This window comes from Hyperolius riggenbachi, chromosome 9, assembly GCF_040937935.1.
Source record: "Hyperolius riggenbachi isolate aHypRig1 chromosome 9, aHypRig1.pri, whole genome shotgun sequence".
NCBI lineage: Eukaryota > Metazoa > Chordata > Amphibia > Anura > Hyperoliidae > Hyperolius > Hyperolius riggenbachi.
Window position 1 is genome coordinate 20947660 of NC_090654.1, and position 21856 is coordinate 20969515.

Sequence of the window (21856 nt, forward strand, 5' to 3'; positions counted from 1 at the left end):
TGTGCACAGTTAAAGAACCCTGCCATTAACAGTGTAAGAATGGCTGCTGTTTAAATTTTCCCCGTGAAATTTGTATTTGGCTCTGCCCACTTTTTGTGACCTTAACACACACAGTCACTCAATGAAATTTGTGAGCTTTTAGGTTCCTGGTATCAAAATTGTATGAAAGGAAGCAGTTTATCCAGCAAAGAGTTGTGATTGGCCGTTTGTGGCTTCGCCCCCTTTAGTGAATTTGAATCCAAGTCACTTAATGACCGACTGTAGCAAGTTTGAGGCCTCTGCTATTAACAGTGGAAGAATGGGGGCAGTTTAAATATTTCACTTGAAAATCAATAGGTGAGTTTTGATTGGCTGTTGTAGGCTCCACCCACTTTACTGAATATTAATCCCAGTCACCCAGTGGCCAACTGTGTCAAGTTTGAGAACCCTAACAGTGTAAGAAAGGCTGCAGTTTATATTTTCCCATGTCAAAATTTGGCTGTTTTTTGCTCCGCCCACTGTTTCTAACATTGACATACAGTCACTCAATGACCACGTTTATGAGCTTTGGGGTCCTTGGCATCAATAATTTGCATTTTCCCATATAAATTAAACAAATCTGGCTGTTTATGGACCCACCCCCTTTTCAGAATTTTAACCCCAGTCCCAATGACAGACTGTACCAGATTTGAGGGCTCTGCCATTAACAGTGCAAGAATGGCAACAATGTAAATATTCCAAGGTCTATAGGTGAATTTTTATAGGCTGTTGTAAGCTCAACCCACTTTCCTGAATATTAATTCCAGTCCCCCAGTGACAAACTGTGTCAAGTTTGAGAACCCTGTCATTAACAGCGTAAGAATGGCTGCAGTATACATTTTCCCATGTAAAAAATGTAGTTGCTGGCTCTGCCCACTTTTTCAAACCTTGACACACAGTCACTGTGTAACCAAGTTTGTGAGCTTTGTGGTCCTTGGCATCAACAATTTAAATGTTCCCACTGAAATGAAACAAATCTGATTGGCTGTTTGTAGCTCCACCCCCTTTTCAGAATGTGAACCCATCACCCAATGACCGACTATACCAAGTTTGTGGCCTCTACCATTACAGGTTTTTACAATTGCTTAAGCACAATTTTCAAAAAAATGTAAAATTTTTCAAAACACTTCACACAATTTTCACAACACCACACACAAGTAGCACAACACCTCAGATTATGTGCAAAATGGACCAAATTAGTCAAAACTGTACACTTTCTTGCCAAAACCCTATTTTCTTGTCAAACAGATAAACATGTCATCATATGAGCAGATTCTGTTTAAATCATTTAAACACTCCAGTGTTTAACTTAAAACACTGTTAGCATTTCCATAGTGAAAGTGTAACAATACATTCTTCAACACTACTTGGTACAAGTTATTCAGACCAATGAACATTTTTATTGCTTTTCATCCATTCAAGTCCGTTTGTGACAATTTAAAAAAAAACATTTATTTACAGTAAACAAAAAACTTTTTACAGTTTTCATACTGTATTTGCTGAATATACCTTTGTACTCTTAGGCTAACTGTAAAAACATAAATAATTCAGTTCAGGGCTGAAAAAAATATAAACTCAGGCAATTTATTCTGGATGAAAATAGAATATATATATATATATATATATATATATATATATATATATATATACAGTGGTGTGAAAAACTATTTGCCCCCTTCCTGATTTCTTATTCTTTTGCATGTTTGTCACACTTAAATGTTTCTGCTCATCAAAAACCGTTAACTATTAGTCAAAGATAACATAATTGAACACAAAATGCAGTTTTAAATGACGGTTTTTATTATTTAGTGAGAAAAAAAACCTCCAAATCTACATGGAGCTGTGTGAAAAAGTGATTGCCCCCCTTGTTAAAAAATAACTTAACTGTGGTTTATCACACCTGAGTTCAATTCCTGTAGTCACCCCCAGGCCTGATTACTGCCACACCTGTTTCAATCAAGAAATCACTTAAATAGGAGCTATCTGACACAGAGAAGTAGACCAAAAGCACATCAAAAGCTAGACATCATGCCAAGATCCAAAGAAATTCAGGAACAAATGAGAACAAAAGTAATTGAGATCTATCAGTCTGGTAAAGGTTATAAAGCTATTTCTAAAGCTTTGGGACTCCAGCGAACCACAGTGAGAGCCATTATCCACAAATGGCAAAAACATGGACCAGTGATGAACCTTCCCAGGAGTGGCCGCCCGACCAAAATTACCCCAAGAGCGCAGAGAAAACTCATCCGAGAGGCCACAAAAGACCCCAGGACAACATCTAAAGAACTGCAGGCCTCACTTGCCTCAATTAAGGTCAGTGTTCACGACTCCACCATAAGAAAGAGACTGGGCAAAAACGGTCTGCATGGCAGATATCCAAGGCACAAACCACTTTTAAGCAAAAAGAACATTAAGGCTCGTCTCAATTTTGCTAAAAAACATCTCAATGATTGCCAAGACTTTTGGGAAAATACCTTGTGGACCGACGAGACAAAAGTTGAACTTCTTGGAAGGTGCGTGTCCCTTTACATCTGGCGTAGAAGTAACACAGCATTTCATCAAAAGAACAGCATACCAACAGTAAAATATGGTAGTGGTAGTGTGATGGTCTGGGGTTGTTTTGCTGCTTCAGGACCTGGAAGGCTTGCTGTGATAGATGGAACCATGAATTCTACTGTCTACCAAAAAATCCTGAAGGAGAATGTCCGGCCATCTGTTCGTCAACTCAAGCTGAAGCGATCTTGGGTGCTGCAGCAGGACAATGACCCAAAATACACCAGCAAATCCACCTCTGAATGGCTGAAGAAAAACAAAATGAAGACTTTGGAGTGGCCTAGTCAAAGTCCTGACCTGAATACTATTGAAATGTTGTGGCATGACCTTAAAAGGCGGTTCATGCTAGAAAACCCTCAAATAAAGCTGAATTACAACAATTCTGCAAAGATGAGTGGGCCAAAATTCCTCCAGAGCGCTGTAAAAGACTTGTTGCAAGTTATCGCAAACGCTTGATTGCAGTTATTGCTGCTAAGGGTGGCCCAACCAGTTATTAGGTTCAGGGGGCAATTTATTTTTCACACAGGGCCATGTAGGTTTTGGGTTTTTTTTCTCACTAAATAATAAAAACCATCATTTAAAACTGCATTTTGTGTTCAATTATGTTATCTTTGACTAATAGTTAACGGTTTTTGATGAGCAGAAACATTTAAGTGTGAAAAACATGCAAAAGAATAAGAAATTAGGAAGGGGGCAAATAGTTTTTCACACCACTGTATATATATATATATATATATATATATATATATATATATATATATATATATATATATATATATATATATATTACATATAATACTAAAGGTGGCCATAGAACTGACAATTATCGACAGATTCCACATAGGCACAAATTTAACTCTAATTGAATCTGATTAGAGATGAATTTGTCTATTCATCGAAGCTGCCCATACACTACAGGCCGATTCCGCATCCGCACCACTGCTGCCCCCAATGTATAAATGTAACCACCTTTTTCACTCCCAGAATACTGCAGTTATAAATATGGCTTTTTCTTGTGAAGCAGAAAAAATGCATGCAAAAATGTATGCATTTTTATGTGCACATTTTACAGCAATTTGATATACCTTTATTGTAAAAATGCATGTGCATAGACAGGCCCTTACTGTAATTTTTAAAATTTATTTTATTTCTCTTTTTCATCATTTTTCACTGCAAATCCAAGTTTCTTTGCAGATTGCCTCCCCCCCACCCCTTCCTTTCTCCTTCTACTGCTGACCCAAACATGTACAGTATATTACAGTAGAGAGAAGCCAGAGGACTAAAGCTAGATACACACATCAGATAAAAGTCTTTGGAAAATGAAAGATCACAGACCAATTTTACCCTCTTCCATGTAGTATGAGAGCCACACCTACACAGTCTATTCTATGGAGCTGCACTCCCCATCAGATAGAGATCTTACCCCCTTCCATGTAGTATGAGAGCCACACCTACACAGTCTATTCTATGGAGCTGCACTCCCCATCAGACAGAAATCTTTTCAAGATGCTGCACACACAGATGCTGTACACATGCAAAAGATCAGTATCTGCAAAAGTTCAGTTCCTGCAAATTGCATTCATCATCTATGATATCTGCAGATCTCATACTCATCTTGTTTACTGTAGCGGACATTCATCTGCAAATCAGATTCACCGGGATGGATTTTCAGATCTGCAGATGATTGTCTGATCTGCAGATGAATGTCTGTGTGTATGGGATCTGCAGAAATCTTAGACTATGAATGCATTTTGCAGGAACAGATCTTTTGCAGATTATGATCTTTTGAATGTGTACAGCATCATTGTGTACAGCCTCTTGCAAAGATTTCTATCTGATGGGGAGTTCAGCTCAATAGAATAGACTGTGTAGATATGCTTTCATACTACATGGTAGGGAGTAAAATTGGTATGTGATCTTTCATTTTCCACAGACTTTTATCTGATGTGTGTAACAACAACACAAACAAACACAGAACACTTATATCGCGCTTTTCTCCTGGCGGACTCAAAGCGCCAGAGCTGCAGCCACTAGGACGCGCTCTATAGGCAGTAGCAGTGTTAGTGAGACTGGCCCAAGGTCTCCTACTGAATAGGTGCTGGCTTACTGAACAGGCAGAGCCGAGATTCGAACCCAGGTTTCCTGTGTCAGAGGCAGAGCCCTTAACCATTACTCCATTCAGCCACCTTTACAGTAAGGACCTGGGTGGCGATGGGTTTCTTCAAAATCTAAAAATCCAGTTGCAATTGGACAACCACTCAGTGTGAGTAGTATTGATTTTATGTGAAGTATTCACAAAAGGTTCCTACACACACTACTACACTGCTGACAGAAGATAGGTTCCTCACCTGTTCTCTTGACGAAATGCACGAACTACTGATGCCACTGTGTACCTGCTTAGGTTAGGCTGAACTCTTAACCCAGCCTCCCTCATTCTAAGTCCATGGTTTACAGTATTACATGGACCACAAGCGTAGCAGGAATTTCATTCAAAAGGTTTTGTTCCCTTCTTTGTCCACGTCTTATGCCTCCTACGGGTCTCCCTCTTCCTCTTCCTCTGCCTCCACCTGCACCTTGTTCTGTCTGGATGCTTCCTCCCATCCGCACTCTCCCTCTTCCTCTTCCTCTGCCTCCGCCTCCACCTTGTTCTGTCTGGATGCTTCCTCCCATCCGCACTCTCCCTCTTGCTCTGACACCATCCATTTTTGTTGAAGATAGGCATCGTGTTGCCTTTTTATAGTGTTTAAAAACCTGATTGGTGTGTGCATAATTATACACTTGTGTATGTGCACACCTGGTGACTGTGTTTAACCAATTGGCTCATGTGAGTGTTCATTTGAGAGCCTTTGCTTTGATATTGCAAGAAAGTGTCTATATGTATGATTTTTGAGTTAAATGTACACAAATTGTGTTTAGTGTTTTGAAAATCACTGTGTGTAGAGTTTTGCAAAAAGTGTGAAGCTGACAATGTGCTTATAGTTGTGCCAATTTGAGAATGTATTTTGCTCTTTGAGTGTTAGGTTCTATAAATTGTGGGAAAGTTGTAATTTTAGTGTGTAAGTATTTGAAAAAACTGTAAGAGTGTAAGAATAGCAGCAATGTAAATATTCCCCTTAAAAATCAAGAGGTGAATTTTGATTGGCTGTTGTAGGCTCCACCCACTTTACTGAATATTAATCCCACTCACCAAATGGCTAACTGTGTCAAGTTTGAAACCCCTGCCACTAACAGTGTAAGAATGGCTGCAGTTTATATTTTCCCATGTAAAAAAAATAGTTGTTGGCTCCACCCACTTTTTCTAACCTTGACGTAGTCACTCAATGACCAAGTTTATGAGCTTTGCAGTCCTTGGCATCAATACTTTACATTTTACCATTGAAATTAAACAAATCTGTCTGTTTGTGGCGCCACCCCCTTTTCAGAATTTGAACCCCAGTCACCCAGTGACTGACTGTACCAGATTTGAGGCCTCTGCCATTAACAGTGTAAGAATGGCAAATATTCCTGTAAAGGATTGCGGAGACACTGCTGCGTGGTCTGGCAGCAGGGCGGCTGTCTCAGCGTTCAGATCGGCGGTTTCCGCATAGCAGCATGCGTTTGGTGTGGCTGAGCCTAGTAGGGTACACAGATGGAGAGCTACACGCGCGCGCGCTAGGAGTCAGGACCTTTATGCCAATAGGAGAGGGATCAGCTGATCAGGACTGTCAGCTGATCCCAGCGCAGGGAGTGATTGGCTGAGTGGGGCTGGGCAGCGCTGAGGAGCGCTGCACTATATATACTTCTTGCCTGTCAGTTTCTGGTTGTCTGCCGTTGCGAATACTTACGTGTGAGCACTCAGACCAGTCAGATCCCACAGTGTGTTAGAACCAGGAGGACCTGAGAATTCACACTTAGCCAGAATACGTTTGTGTTATATGTTAGACCAGTTCCAGGGTGTTGTGACCAAGGACCTCACACCCAAGCTTAGGGATACTGTGTCATTGCTCTGTTACACTTTAGACCAGTTCCAGGGTGTTGTGACCAAGGACCTTACACCTAAGCTTACGGATACTGTGTCATTGCTGTGTTATACTTTAGACCAGTTCCAGGGTGTTGTGACCACGGACCTCACACCCAAGCTTAGGGATACTGTGTCATTGCTGTGTTATCATTTAGACCAGTTGCAGGGTGTTGTGACCAAGGACCACACACCCGAGTCTAGAAATACTATACAAATACTGTGTTATACTCTAGACTAGTTCCAGGGTGTCGAGACCAAGGAACTCACACCTCAGTCTAGGAGATTGTTATACTGAGATGTTATGACCATTTGCTGTCGACCTTGCTCTTGTCTTCTGATTCGGTACCTCTGCATATCTGCCTACCTGTTGCCAGACCCTGCCTGTACCTGGTTACTGAAACAGTCTCTCTCTCTCTGTACCTAATCTGCTCGTGTGTTGCCGACCTGGCCTGCCCGACCACTCCAGCTGTCACTTTCCCAGAGTGCTCAGTCGATCTGTACTAGCAGTAACACCATTCCATCAGGTGTCAGCTGCATACAGGACTCCCGCTCCTCGGAGAGTCCGGCCTGTTAGCAGCCAGTGGTCTCTCCCTCTGGCTGCAGTACAGTTTACCATCTGATCCTTGGTTACCTGGCCTTTGCTATTTAGGAGATAGTTTCTGCACTGCCCAGGGCCACCTGCCCCTCAGGTGGCTCTTGGCCGAGCCACTTATATCTCCCGCTCCTCGGGAGATAGCCTTAAGTTCATATAGTACTTCACTCATTTGGTGTCCAGAGGTTAGTCATACTTGTATTATTGGTGATACTGCAGATCATCAACAATCAGATTCTCTCTGTGTGCTGACACCAATCGTTACAATTCCCTTGAAAATCAATAGGTGTATTTTTATTGGCTGTTTTAAGCTCCACCCACTTTCCTCAATATTAATCTCAGTCCCTCAGTGACCAACTGTGTCACATTTGAGAACCCTGCCATTAACATTATGAAAAAGGCTGCAGTTTATATTTTCCCATGTAAAAAGTTTACTTATTGGCTCCGTCCACTTTTTCTGACCTTGACATACAGTCACTCAATGACCAAGTTTATGAGCTTTGGGGTCCTTTGTATCAATAATTTGTTAATTCCCATAGAAATTAAATAGATCTGATGGGCTGTTTGTGGCTCCACCCTTTTTTCAGCATTTGAACTCTTGTCACGTAATGATCGACTGTACCAGGTTTGAGGCTTCTGCCATTAAGAGTGAAGGAATGGCAGCAATGTAAATATTCCCCTTGAAAATTGGCTGTTGTAGGCTCCACCCAATTCTTTTTGATTATTAATTGTATTTACCAAGTGACCAACTAGGCAAAGTTTGGGAACCCTGGCAATAACAATGTAAGCTGCAGTTTATATTTTCCCTGTGAAATTAGATTTTGGCTCCACCCTCTTTTTGTAACCTTGACAAACAGTATTTCAATGACCAAGTTTGTGAGCCTTCGGGTTCCTGGCATCAAAAATGTGTGAATGGAAGCAGTTTAGTCATTTTTAGTCATACTTGTATTATTGGTGATTCTGCAGATCATTAACAATCAGATTCTCTCTGTGTGCTGACACCAATCGTTACAGAACGGCAGACTTGGAAAACAAAATGGACGCACTTAACAGCCGTCTTGATGCACTCACCACCTCGGTGGAAAATTTCATCAGGGTGCTGGACGGTCATCAGACCCAGATCACAGCATTGTCTGGGTCCATACATGTCCTTCAGACGGCTGTAAACACAGTGCGATCTCCTCTAGTTACAGACTTACGCATGTCTGTACCCGAAAGGTTTTCTGGTCATAGATCTGACTTTCAGAACTTTAAAAATCGAGTAATGTCGTATTTTGAAATGAGACCCAATTCATCAGGAACTGAGGCACAGAGAGTTACATTTATTAAGACCCTTCTGTCAGGAGACTCTCAGACTTGGGCATGTAGCCTGCAGGAAGGGCATGAGGCTTTAACGTCAGTTGAGGAATTTTTCAAGGTCATGGCCATAATTTATGATGATCCGGACATTGCCTCCACTGCTGAGTGGAAGCTCAAGACCTTGCGTCAAGGCAAGGACTGGTAGAAGTCTATGCAGCTGAATTCAGGAAGTGGTCTGTGTCAGCTAGGTGGGGGTCATTTGCACTATTAGACTGTTTTTTTATCAGGGTTGTCAGACGCAGTCTCGGATTTGATGTTGGGACACCCTGAACCAAAAACTATTGATGAGGCTATCATTTTAGCAGTACGGGTTAATCGCCGATTATGCTATCCGAAACAAACCCACGGTAAGAACACTGTAAGATATGTCTCCTACGCCTCTCCTCCACCCGTCTCACCTCTGCCAGAGCCAATGCAAATTGGACAGTCCAAATTGACACGGGTGGAGAGGAATCGCAGGAAAACAGAACAGCTCTGTTTATACTGTGCAGAGAATGGTCATAAGGTGCAGAATTGTCCCAAGAAGTTGGGAAATGCTGGCGCTTAGGTGTAGTCAGAGGTAATACCCCAGGCACGCAGTCTTTACCTCTAAACAACAATCGTTTGCTCCTTCCCTGTTCAGTCACATGGGAGGGCCAGACTGTTACCACTGAAGCTTTCGTAGACTCTGGTTCAGCAGCTAACTTTATCGATTACGAGTTTGCAAAAAGCTTGGGGATTCCTATACTCCCATTAGACCAACAGGTTTTGGTCACTGCTGTAGATGACTCTCCTCTGCAAAGTAGACATCCTCTGTCTCGAACCCTGAATTTGAGGTTCAGTGTTGGGGTGCTACATAAGGAGAATCTGCAATTTCTGGTTCTGCGTATGGCAACCTCTACCATCATTCTTGGCATGCCATGGTTACAACTTCACTCTCCTCAGATAGATTGGGTTTCAGGTCAGCTAACGAGCTGGTCTACCCATTGTTATCATCATTGTTTAGAGAAAGTAACCGTGGGTAACACCAAGATTCAGATTGAAGGTGTGCCAAAACAATACGCAGAATTTGCTGACGTGTTTTGTCCCAAATCAGCAGATAAACTTCCCCCCCACTGTACCTTCGACTGTCCCATCGATTTGAGATCTGGTTGTATGCCTCCCAGGGGTCACCTCTATAATCTGTCTGGGCCTGAGAAACTAGCTATGCAGGAATACATCAGAGAAAACTTGGCTAAGGGGTTCATCTGTCCCTCTCGTTCACCAGCAGGGGCAGGATTCTTTTTTGTAAAAAAAAAAAAAGATGGAGGCCTCCGTCCCTGCATTGACTATCGAGGCTTAAACAAGATCACAGTGAAAAATCGTTATCCGTTACCCTTGATTGACGATTTATTCACCCAGGTTACCAACGGCAAGATTTTTTCAAAGCTAGATCTGAGAGGTGCTTACAACCTAGTTCGTATTAGGGATGGTGACGAATGGAAGATGGCCTTTAACACGCCCGACGGGCATTACGAGTATCTGGTGATGCCCTTCGGGTTGTGTAACGCTCCGGCCGTCTTCCAGGAGTTGATTAATGAGGTATTCAGGGAGGTATTGGGGAAGTTCGTCCTAGTCTATCTGGACGATATACTGATTTTTTTCATCCAATCTCTCGGAACACCGCAAGCATGTTAGGTTTGTTCTAGAGAAGTTAAGACAGAATCTGCTTTATGCCAAACTGGAGAAATGCCTCTTCGAGGTGACCTCGGTTGCCTTCCTGGGGTACATTATCTCTACATCTGGCCTCTCTATGGATCCAGGGAAGGTTTCTGCTGACCTGGAGTGGCCTCAGCCTGTAGGACTGAAGGCACTCCAGAAATGTATGGGTTTTGCCAACTACTACAGGAGGTTCATAAAGGGGTACTCTACCATAGTCTCGCCCCTCACCAGTCTCACCAAGAAGGGGGCTGATACTCACCACTGGTCAGCAGAGGCCCATGCTGCCTTTTCTACACTGAAAAAACTGTTCTGTTCCGCACCTATATTGAGACATGTTGATGTCACCTTTCCTTTTATCGTGGAGGTTGATGCTTCAGAGGTGGGGGTGGGAGCTGTATTGTCTCAGAGGTCAGGCTTACAGGGCAAACTCCACCCATGTGCCTACTTTTCTCGTAGGTTTTCACCCGCAGAGAAAAACTACGACATAGGGAGCTTTTAGCCATCAAATTAGCTTTTGAGGAATGTCGACACTGGCTAGAAGGTGCAGAACATACTATCACAGTTTACACATATCATAAAAATTTGGAGTACATAGAGGGTGCCAAGAGACTTAGCCGCCGTCAGGCCCGGTGGTCCCTGTTCTTTGTAAGATTTAGATTTGTAATTACGTACTGTATACCCCTGGTAGTAAAAACATCAAGGCCGACGCCTTGTCCAGGTGTTTCGAGCCCAAGACAGTACAGCCCTCAGCACCTGAGACCATCCTACCTCAGAAGGTAGTTCTGGCAGCCACTGAGACCTGGAAGGATTGGACAGTCACTCTGAGTCCTTACCAACAGGATGTTCCAGAGGGGAAGCCTGATGGGATCATGTTTGTGCCACTGCCTTTCCGTCTACAACTCTTGCAACTGTTTCATTCCCATAAGAATGCTGGTCATCCCGGAGCCACCAGAACTCAGGATTTACTGGCCAGATGTGCTTGGTGGCCTTCATTGGCAACATATTGTAAGGAGTTTGTAAGAGAGTGTGCAGTGTGTGCTAGGAGTAAACCCTCTCGTCAGGCCCCTGTTGGTACCTTACAACCCTTGCCAGTCCCAAGTGAACCATGGACCCATGTGTCCATGGATTTTGTGGGTGAACTCCCCAGGTCTGAGAGCAAGATGGTCATTTGGGTGGTAGTGGACAGATTCAGTAAGATGGCTCAGTAAGATGGCTCATTTTGTTCCTTTGAAAGGACTCCCCTCAGCCCAGGAATTGGCTGATCTCTTCATCCAGCACTTTTTCCGTCTGCATGGCATTCCGGAAAATATAGTGTCAGATCGGGGAGTCCAATTTGTTTCTAAGTTTTGGAGAGCCTTTTGCCATCAACTGGATATGGACCTTGCTTTCTCATCAGGCTACCACCCACAGACCAATGGCCAGACCGAGAGAGTTAACCAATCCCTAGAACAGTTCCTCAGATGTTATGTTTCAGATGCGCAATCTGATTGGGTAAAATTTTTGCCGTTCGCAGAATTTGTGCACAACAACCTGAAAAGCTCCTCTTCAGGATTTTCCCCATTTCAGGTAGTCTTGGGAAGATCACCTAAGTTTGCTCCATTGCCGGTGGCATCCACACCACACCATCCAGCTCTGGAGGATTGGCAGAGAGCTTTAAAGGAGATTTGGGGAATGGTTAAGAGGAACCTAGGAAAAGCTTTCCAAACCCAGAAAAAGCAGGCAGATAAAAGGCGGTCCTTAGAGTGGAAGTTTTCTCCAGGAGATTTAGTGTGGTTATCCACTCGGCATTTGGCCTTGAAGCAGCTGTCACCCAAACTGGGTCCTAGATTTATAGGACCATTCCCAGTGTCCAAGAAAATTAATAATGTCACTTACGCGATTGATCTCCCAGCCAGTATGTGAGGTGTGAGATCATTCCATGTGTCTCTACAGAAGCCAGCAGTGCACATGGATTCTTACCCCCCCCCCCCCCCCCCCCGTGTTGGTTTATGACCAATCAGAATATGAGATTGAAAAGATCCTGGACTCTTGCTTAGTGCAGAATTCCGTACAGTATCTGGTCCACTGGAAAGGATATGGTGTGGAGGAAAGAACTTGGGTGCCAGATTGTCGCATGCATGCGGAAAAATTGAAGAAATAATTTCATGACTCACATCCTAGGAAGCCTGGTGGGAAGTGTCCGGAGTCCACTCCTCAGGGGGGGGTACTGTAAAGGATTGCGGAGACACCCGTCGCGCGGTCTGGCAGCGGTGCGGCTGTCTCCGTGTTCAGACTGGCGGTTTCCGCACAGCAGCATGCGTTTGGTGTGGCTGAGCCTAGTAGTGCACACAGATGGAGAGCTACACGCGCGCGCGCTAGGAGGCAGGACCTTTATGCCAATAGGAGAGGGATCAGCTGATCAGGACTGTCAGCTGATCCCAGCGCAGGGAGTGATTGGCTGAGTGGGGCTGGGCGGCGCTGAGGAGCGCTGCACTATATATACTTCTTGCCTGTCAGTTGCTGGTTGTCTGCCGTTGTGAATACTTGCGTTTGAGCACTCAGACCAGTCAGATCCCACAGTGTGTTAGAACCAGGAGGACCTGGGAATTCACACTTAGCCAGATTACGTTGTGTCATTTATGTGTTATACTTTAGACCAGTTCCAGGGTGTTGTGACCAAGGACCTCACACCCAAGCTTAGGGATACTGTGTCATTGCTGTGTTATACTTTAGACCAGTTCCAGGGTGTTGTGACCACGGACCTCACACCCAAGCTTAGGGATACTGTGTCATTGCTGTGTTATCATTTAGACCAGTTCCAGGGTGTTGTGACCAAGGACCACACACCCAAGTTTAGGAATACTATACAAATACTGTGTTATACTCTAGACTAGTTCCAGGGTGCCGAGACCAAGGAACTCACACCTCAGTCTAGGAGATTGTTATACTGAGATGTTATGACCATTTGCTCTGTCGACCTTGCTCCTGTCTTCTGATTCGGTACCTTCTGCACTGCCCAGGGCCACCTGCCCCTCAGGTGGCTCTTGGCCGAGCCACTTATATCTCCCGCTCCTCGGGAGATAGCCTTAAGTTCATGTAGTACTTCACTCATTTGGTGTCCAGAGGTTAGTCATACTTGTATTATTGGTGATACTGCAGATCATCAACAATCAGATTCTCTCTGTGTGCTGACACCAATCGTTACAATTCCCTTGAAAATCAATAGGTGTATTTTTATTGGCTGTTTTAAGCTCCACCCACTTTCCTCAATATTAATCTCAGTCCCTCAGTGACCAACTGTGTCACATTTGAGAACCCTGCCATTAACATTATGAAAAAGGCTGCAGTTTATATTTTCCCATGTAAAAAGTTTACTTATTGGCTCCGTCCACTTTTTCTGACCTTGACATACAGTCACTCAATGACCAAGTTTATGAGCTTTGGGGTCCTTTGTATCAATAATTTGTTAATTCCCATAGAAATTAAATAGATCTGATGGGCTGTTTGTGGCTCCACCCTTTTTTCAGCATTTGAACTCTTGTCACGTAATGATCGACTGTACCAGGTTTGAGGCTTCTGCCATTAAGAGTGAAGGAATGGCAGCAATGTAAATATTCCCCTTGAAAATTGGCTGTTGTAGGCTCCACCCAATTCTTTTTGATTATTAATTGTATTTACCAAGTAACCAACTAGGCAAAGTTTGGGAACCCTGGCAATAACAATGTAAGCTGCAGTTTATATTTTCCCTGTGAAATTAGATTTTGGCTCCACCCTCTTTTTGTAACCTTGACAAACAGTATTTCAATGACCAAGTTTGTGAGCCTTCGGGTTCCTGGCATCAAAAATGTGTGAATGGAAGCAGTTTAGTCATTTTTAGTCATACTTGTATTATTGGTGATTCTGCAGATCATCAACAATCAGATTCTCTCTGTGTGCTGACACCAATCGTTACAGAACGGCAGACTTGGAAAACAAAATGGACGCACTTAACAGCCGTCTTGATGCACTCACCACCTCGGTGGAAAATTTCATCAGGGTGCTGGACGGTCATCAGACCCAGATCACAGCATTGTCTGGGTCCATACATGTCCTTCAGACGGCTGTAAACACAGTGCGATCTCCTCTAGTTACAGACTTACGCATGTCTGTACCCGAAAGGTTTTCTGGTCATAGATCTGACTTTCAGAACTTTAAAAATCGAGTAATGTCGTATTTTGAAATGAGACCCAATTCATCAGGAACTGAGGCACAGAGAGTTACATTTATTAAGACCCTTCTGTCAGGAGACTCTCAGACTTGGGCATGTAGCCTGCAGGAAGGGCATGAGGCTTTAACGTCAGTTGAGGAATTTTTCAAGGTCATGGCCATAATTTATGATGATCCGGACATTGCCTCCACTGCTGAGTGGAAGCTCAAGACCTTGCGTCAAGGCAAGGACTGGTAGAAGTCTATGCAGCTGAATTCAGGCAGTGGCGTAGCTAAGGAGCTGTGGGCCCCGATGCAAGTTTTACAATGGGGCCCCCCCAAGCACTCTATACATAGCAATTGATACGGTGCACCAAAACCTGCCAATGGCAACTACAGTGACAGAGGTGCAAGAAGGGGATGGGAAACAGTTTGTTAATGATTACCACTATTCAAAGTATCTAAAGAAGTGATTATTATGAGCACAGGTCCAATAGAGAGCTAATACTGTAGTTGAGGGAGGGCCCTTCGGGGCCCCTCTGGCCCAAGGGCCCCGATGCGGTCGCTACCGCTGCACCCCCTATTGCTACGCCCCTGAATTCAGGAAGTGGTCTGTGTCAGCTAGGTGGGGGTCATTTGCACTATTAGACTGTTTTTTTATCAGGGTTGTCAGACGCAGTCTCGGATTTGATGTTGGGACACCCTGAACCAAAAACTATTGATGAGGCTATCATTTTAGCAGTACGGGTTAATCGCCGATTATGCTATCCGAAACAAACCCACGGTAAGAACACTGTAAGATATGTCTCCTACGCCTCTCCTCCACCCGTCTCACCTCTGCCAGAGCCAATGCAAATTGGACAGTCCAAATTGACACGGGTGGAGAGGAATCGCAGGAAAACAGAACAGCTCTGTTTATACTGTGCAGAGAATGGTCATAAGGTGCAGAATTGTCCCAAGAAGTTGGGAAATGCTGCCGCTTAGGTGTAGTCAGAGGTAATACCCCAGGCACGCAGTCTTTACCTCTAAACAACAATCGTTTGCTCCTTCCCTGTTCAGTCACATGGGAGGGCCAGACTGTTACCACTGAAGCTTTCGTAGACTCTGGTTCAGCAGCTAACTTTATCGATTACGAGTTTGCAAAAAGCTTGGGGATTCCTATACTCCCATTAGACCAACAGGTTTTGGTCACTGCTGTAGATGACTCTCCTCTGCAAAGTAGACATCCTCTGTCTCGAACCCCGAATTTGAGGTTCAGTGTTGGGGTGCTACATAAGGAGAATCTGCAATTTCTGGTTCTGCATATGGCAACCTCTACCATCATTCTTGGCATGCCATGGTTACAACTTCACTCTCCTCAGATAGATTGGGTTTCAGGTCAGCTAACGAGCTGGTCTACCCATTGTTATCATCATTGTTTAGAGAAAGTAACCGTGGGTAGCACCAAGATTCAGATTGAAGGTGTGCCAAAACAATACGCAGAATTTGCTGACGTGTTTTGTCCCAAATCAGCAGATAAACTTCCCCCCCACCGTACCTTCGACTGTCCCATCGATTTGAGATCTGGTTGTATGCCTCCCAGGGGTCACCTCTATAATCTGTCTGGGCCTGAGAAACTAGCTATGCAGGAATACATCAGAGAAAACTTGGCTAAGGGGTTCATCTGTCCCTCTCGTTCACCAGCAGGGGCAGGATTCTTTTTTGTAAAAAAAAAAAAAGATGGAGGCCTCCGTCCCTGCATTGACTATCGAGGCTTAAACAAGATCACAGTGAAAAATCGTTATCCGTTACCCTTGATTGACGATTTATTCACCCAGGTTACCAACGGCAAGATTTTTTCAAAGCTAGATCTGAGAGGTGCTTACAACCTAGTTCGTATTAGGGATGGTGACGAATGGAAGATGGCCTTTAACACGCCCGACGGGCATTACGAGTATCTGGTGATGCCCTTCGGGTTGTGTAACGCTCCGGCCGTCTTCCAGGAGTTGATTAATGAGGTATTCAGGGAGGTATTGGGGAAGTTCGTCCTAGTCTATCTGGACGATATACTGATTTTTTTCATCCAATCTCTCGGAACACCGCAAGCATGTTAGGTTTGTTCTAGAGAAGTTAAGACAGAATCTGCTTTATGCCAAACTGGAGAAATGCCTCTTCGAGGTGACCTCGGTTGCCTTCCTGGGGTACATTATCTCTACATCTGGCCTCTCTATGGATCCAGGGAAGGTTTCTGCTGACCTGGAGTGGCCTCAGCCTGTAGGACTGAAGGCACTCCAGAAATGTATGGGTTTTGCCAACTACTACAGGAGGTTCATAAAGGGGTACTCTGCCATAGTCTCGCCCCTCACCAGTCTCACCAAGAAGGGGGCTGATACTCACCACTGGTCAGCAGAGGCCCATGCTGCCTTTTCTACACTGAAAAAACTGTTCTGTTCCGCATCTATATTGAGACATGTTGATGTCACCTTTCCTTTTATCGTGGAGGTTGATGCTTCAGAGGTGGGGGTGGGAGCTGTATTGTCTCAGAGGTCAGGCTTACAGGGCAAACTCCACCCATGTGCCTACTTTTCTCGTAGGTTTTCACCCACAGAGAAAAACTACGACATAGGGAGCTTTTAGCCATCAAATTAGCTTTTGAGGAATGTCGACACTGGCTAGAAGGTGCAGAACATACTATCACAGTTTACACATATCATAAAAATTTGGAGTACATAGAGGGTGCCAAGAGACTTAGCCGCCGTCAGGCCCGGTGGTCCCTGTTCTTTGCAAGATTTAGATTTGTAATTACGTACTGTATACCCCTGGTAGTAAAAACATCAAGGCCGACGCCTTGTCCAGGTGTTTCGAGCCCAAGACAGTACAGCCCTCAGCACCTGAGACCATCCTACCTCAGAAGGTAGTTCTGGCAGCCACTGAGACCTGGAAGGATTGGACAGTCACTCTGAGTCCTTACCAACAGGATGTTCCAGAGGGGAAGCCTGATGGGATCATGTTTGTGCCACTGCCTTTCCGTCTACAACTCTTGCAACTGTTTCATTCCCATAAGAATGCTGGTCATCCCGGAGCCACCAGAACTCAGGATTTACTGGCCAGATGTGCTTGGTGGCCTTCATTGGCAACATATTGTAAGGAGTTTGTAAGAGAGTGTGCAGTGTGTGCTAGGAGTAAACCCTCTCGTCAGGCCCCTGTTGGTACCTTGCAACCCTTGCCAGTCCCAAGTGAACCATGGACCCATGTGTCCATGGATTTTGTGGGTGAACTCCCCAGGTCTGAGAGCAAGATGGTCATTTGGGTGGTAGTGGACAGATTCAGTAAGATGGCTCAGTAAGATGGCTCATTTTGTTCCTTTGAAAGGACTCCCCTCAGCCCAGGAATTGGCTGATCTCTTCATCCAGCACTTTTTCCGTCTGCATGGCATTCCGGAAAATATAGTGTCAGATCGGGGAGTCCAATTTGTTTCTAAGTTTTGGAGAGCCTTTTGCCATCAACTGGATATGGACCTTGCTTTCTCATCAGGCTACCACCCACAGACCAATGGCCAGACCGAGAGAGTTAACCAATCCCTAGAACAGTTCCTCAGATGTTATGTTTCAGATGCGCAATCTGATTGGGTAAAATTTTTGCCGTTCGCAGAATTTGTGCACAACAACCTGAAAAGCTCCTCTTCAGGATTTTCCCCATTTCAGGTAGTCTTGGGAAGATCACCTAAGTTTGCTCCATTGCCGGTGGCATCCACACCACACCATCCAGCTCTGGAGGATTGGCAGAGAGCTTTAAAGGAGATTTGGGGAATGGTTAAGAGGAACCTAGGAAAAGCTTTCCAAACCCAGAAAAAGCAGGCAGATAAAAGGCGGTCCTTAGAGTGGAAGTTTTCTCCAGGAGATTTAGTGTGGTTATCCACTCGGCATTTGGCCTTGAAGCAGCTGTCACCCAAACTGGGTCCTAGATTTATAGGACCATTCCCAGTGTCCAAGAAAATTAATAATGTCACTTACGCGATTGATCTCCCAGCCAGTATGTGAGGTGTGAGATCATTCCATGTGTCTCTACAGAAGCCAGCAGTGCACATGGATTCTTCCCCCCCCCCCCCGTGTTGGTTTATGACCAATCAGAATATGAGATTGAAAAGATCCTGGACTCTTGCTTAGTGCAGAATTCCGTACAGTATCTGGTCCACTGGAAAGGATATGGTGTGGAGGAAAGAACTTGGGTGCCAGATTGTCGCATGCATGCGGAAAAATTGAAGAAATAATTTCATGACTCACATCCTAGGAAGCCTGGTGGGAAGTGTCCGGAGTCCACTCCTCAGGGGGGGGTACTGTAAAGGATTGCGGAGACACCCGTCGCGCGGTCTGGCAGCGGTGCGGCTGTCTCCGTGTTCAGACTGGCGGTTTCCGCACAGCAGCATGCGTTTGGTGTGGCTGAGCCTAGTAGTGCACACAGATGGAGAGCTACACGCGCGCGCGCTAGGAGGCAGGACCTTTATGCCAATAGGAGAGGGATCAGCTGATCAGGACTGTCAGCTGATCCCAGCGCAGGGAGTGATTGGCTGAGTGGGGCTGGGCGGCGCTGAGGAGCGCTGCACTATATATACTTCTTGCCTGTCAGTTGCTGGTTGTCTGCCGTTGTGAATACTTGCGTTTGAGCACTCAGACCAGTCAGATCCCACAGTGTGTTAGAACCAGGAGGACCTGGGAATTCACACTTAGCCAGATTACGTTGTGTCATTTATGTGTTATACTTTAGACCAGTTCCAGGGTGTTGTGACCAAGGACCTCACACCCAAGCTTAGGGATACTGTGTCATTGCTGTGTTATACTTTAGACCAGTTCCAGGGTGTTGTGACCACGGACCTCACACCCAAGCTTAGGGATACTGTGTCATTGCTGTGTTATCATTTAGACCAGTTCCAGGGTGTTGTGACCAAGGACCACACACCCAAGTTTAGGAATACTATACAAATACTGTGTTATACTCTAGACTAGTTCCAGGGTGTCGAGACCAAGGAACTCACACCTCAGTCTAGGAGATTGTTATACTGAGATGTTATGACCATTTGCTCTGTCGACCTTGCTCTTGTCTTCTGATTCGGTACCTTCTGCACTGCCCAGGGCCACCTGCCCCTCAGGTGGCTCTTGGCCGAGCCACTTATATCTCCCGCTCCTCGGGAGATAGCCTTAAGTTCATGTAGTACTTCACTCATTTGGTGTCCAGAGGTTAGTCATACTTGTATTATTGGTGATACTGCAGATCATCAACAATCAGATTCTCTCTGTGTGCTGACACCAATCGTTACAATTCCCTTGAAAATCAATAGGTGTATTTTTATTGGCTGTTTTAAGCTCCACCCACTTTCCTCAATATTAATCTCAGTCCCTCAGTGACCAACTGTGTCACATTTGAGAACCCTGCCATTAACATTATGAAAAAGGCTGCAGTTTATATTTTCCCATGTAAAAAGTTTACTTATTGGCTCCGTCCACTTTTTCTGACCTTGACATACAGTCACTCAATGACCAAGTTTATGAGCTTTGGGGTCCTTTGTATCAATAATTTGTTAATTCCCATAGAAATTAAATAGATCTGATGGGCTGTTTGTGGCTCCACCCTTTTTTCAGCATTTGAACTCTTGTCACGTAATGATCGACTGTACCAGGTTTGAGGCTTCTGCCATTAAGAGTGAAGGAATGGCAGCAATGTAAATATTCCCCTTGAAAATTGGCTGTTGTAGGCTCCACCCAATTCTTTTTGATTATTAATTGTATTTACCAAGTGACCAACTAGGCAAAGTTTGGGAACCCTGGCAATAACAATGTAAGCTGCAGTTTATATTTTCCCTGTGAAATTAGATTTTGGCTCCACCCTCTTTTTGTAACCTTGACAAACAGTATTTCAATGACCAAGTTTGTGAGCCTTCGGGTTCCTGGCATCAAAAATGTGTGAATGGAAGCAGTTTAGTCATTTTTAGTCATACTTGTATTATTGGTGATTCTGCAGATCATCAACAATCAGATTCTCTCTGTGTGCTGACACCAATCGTTACAGAACGGCAGACTTGGAAAACAAAATGGACGCACTTAACAGCCGTCTTGATGCACTCACCACCTCGGTGGAAAATTTCATCAGGGTGCTGGACGGTCATCAGACCCAGATCACAGCATTGTCTGGGTCCATACATGTCCTTCAGACGGCTGTAAACACAGTGCGATCTCCTCTAGTTACAGACTTACGCATGTCTGTACCCGAAAGGTTTTCTGGTCATAGATCTGACTTTCAGAACTTTAAAAATCGAGTAATGTCGTATTTTGAAATGAGACCCAATTCATCAGGAACTGAGGCACAGAGAGTTACATTTATTAAGACCCTTCTGTCAGGAGACTCTCAGACTTGGGCATGTAGCCTGCAGGAAGGGCATGAGGCTTTAACGTCAGTTGAGGAATTTTTCAAGGTCATGGCCATAATTTATGATGATCCGGACATTGCCTCCACTGCTGAGTGGAAGCTCAAGACCTTGCGTCAAGGCAAGGACTGGTAGAAGTCTATGCAGCTGAATTCAGGCAGTGGCGTAGCTAAGGAGCTGTGGGCCCCGATGCAAGTTTTACAATGGGGCCCCCCCAAGCACTCTATACATAGCAATTGATACGGTGCACCAAAACTAGTGGTGCTCAGCAGAGCTCGAATATTCGAGTAGCTCGAATATTCGAGCTCCTTTTCAGCTATTCGAGCTCGGTATTCGAGCTCCGAATAGCTGTAGCTATTCGAATGGGCTATCCGAGTACACTCGAATAGCCCATTCACTATTCGAGCTATTCGAGCAGACCGGCGCTATTCGAGCTCGGTACCGAGCTCGAATAGCGTCATAGCCCAGATTGATGTCCTTAGAGCCAATCAGAGGGCTCCCAGGCCCTCTGACGGCAGCCAATCACAGAGGGGGACCCTGGCCAGCCCCTACCCTATAAATAGCGGCCGCCATGTTCGGTTTTTCCATGCTTGCCTGAGACTTGTACAGAGAGAGAGTTGCTCCTTTGTGCTTTGGCTTAGCAAGTGCTCTATTGTGGTCATTTACCTAGCGTTTTTGCTCACCTACACCTGCCATACACACCTATATTGTTGTTAGTTAGATAGACATTGTATTTTAGTTAGTAGCTTGTGTGTTACATTAGAGAACTGCAGGCAGCTGCTGCAAGCTTACAGGTTTAGGCCTCAGGGGGGCCTTGCCTCTGTGGGCAGCTGTCCTCTGTTTATTTCTCTCATCTATACCAGTATTTCTGCTGTCCTTTACTAATAGTATTGTAGTTATACTGTACTAGGAGTAGGACACTCACTGACTGTCACTGTTTATAGGCTACTAGCTAGCTCCTGCGTGTGTGCACTCACTCACTGTCTGTGTGTACACACACTCTATTTCCTTCTGATTACTGATTGATTATTGTTAGTTGTACTTTACTTACTACTTACTCTTACTGTACCCGTAGGGACACTCACTGTCACTG

At 44.7% G+C, this 21856-nt stretch overlaps 1 protein-coding gene across 4 annotated transcripts in view; it reads left to right on the top strand.

Moving 5' to 3' along the window:
• The window catches only part of LOC137532009 (NACHT, LRR and PYD domains-containing protein 3-like), a 201210-nt gene that overhangs the window by 59339 nt on the left and 120015 nt on the right, over positions 1–21856 (top strand). The gene's annotated exons all lie outside the window — the stretch shown is intronic.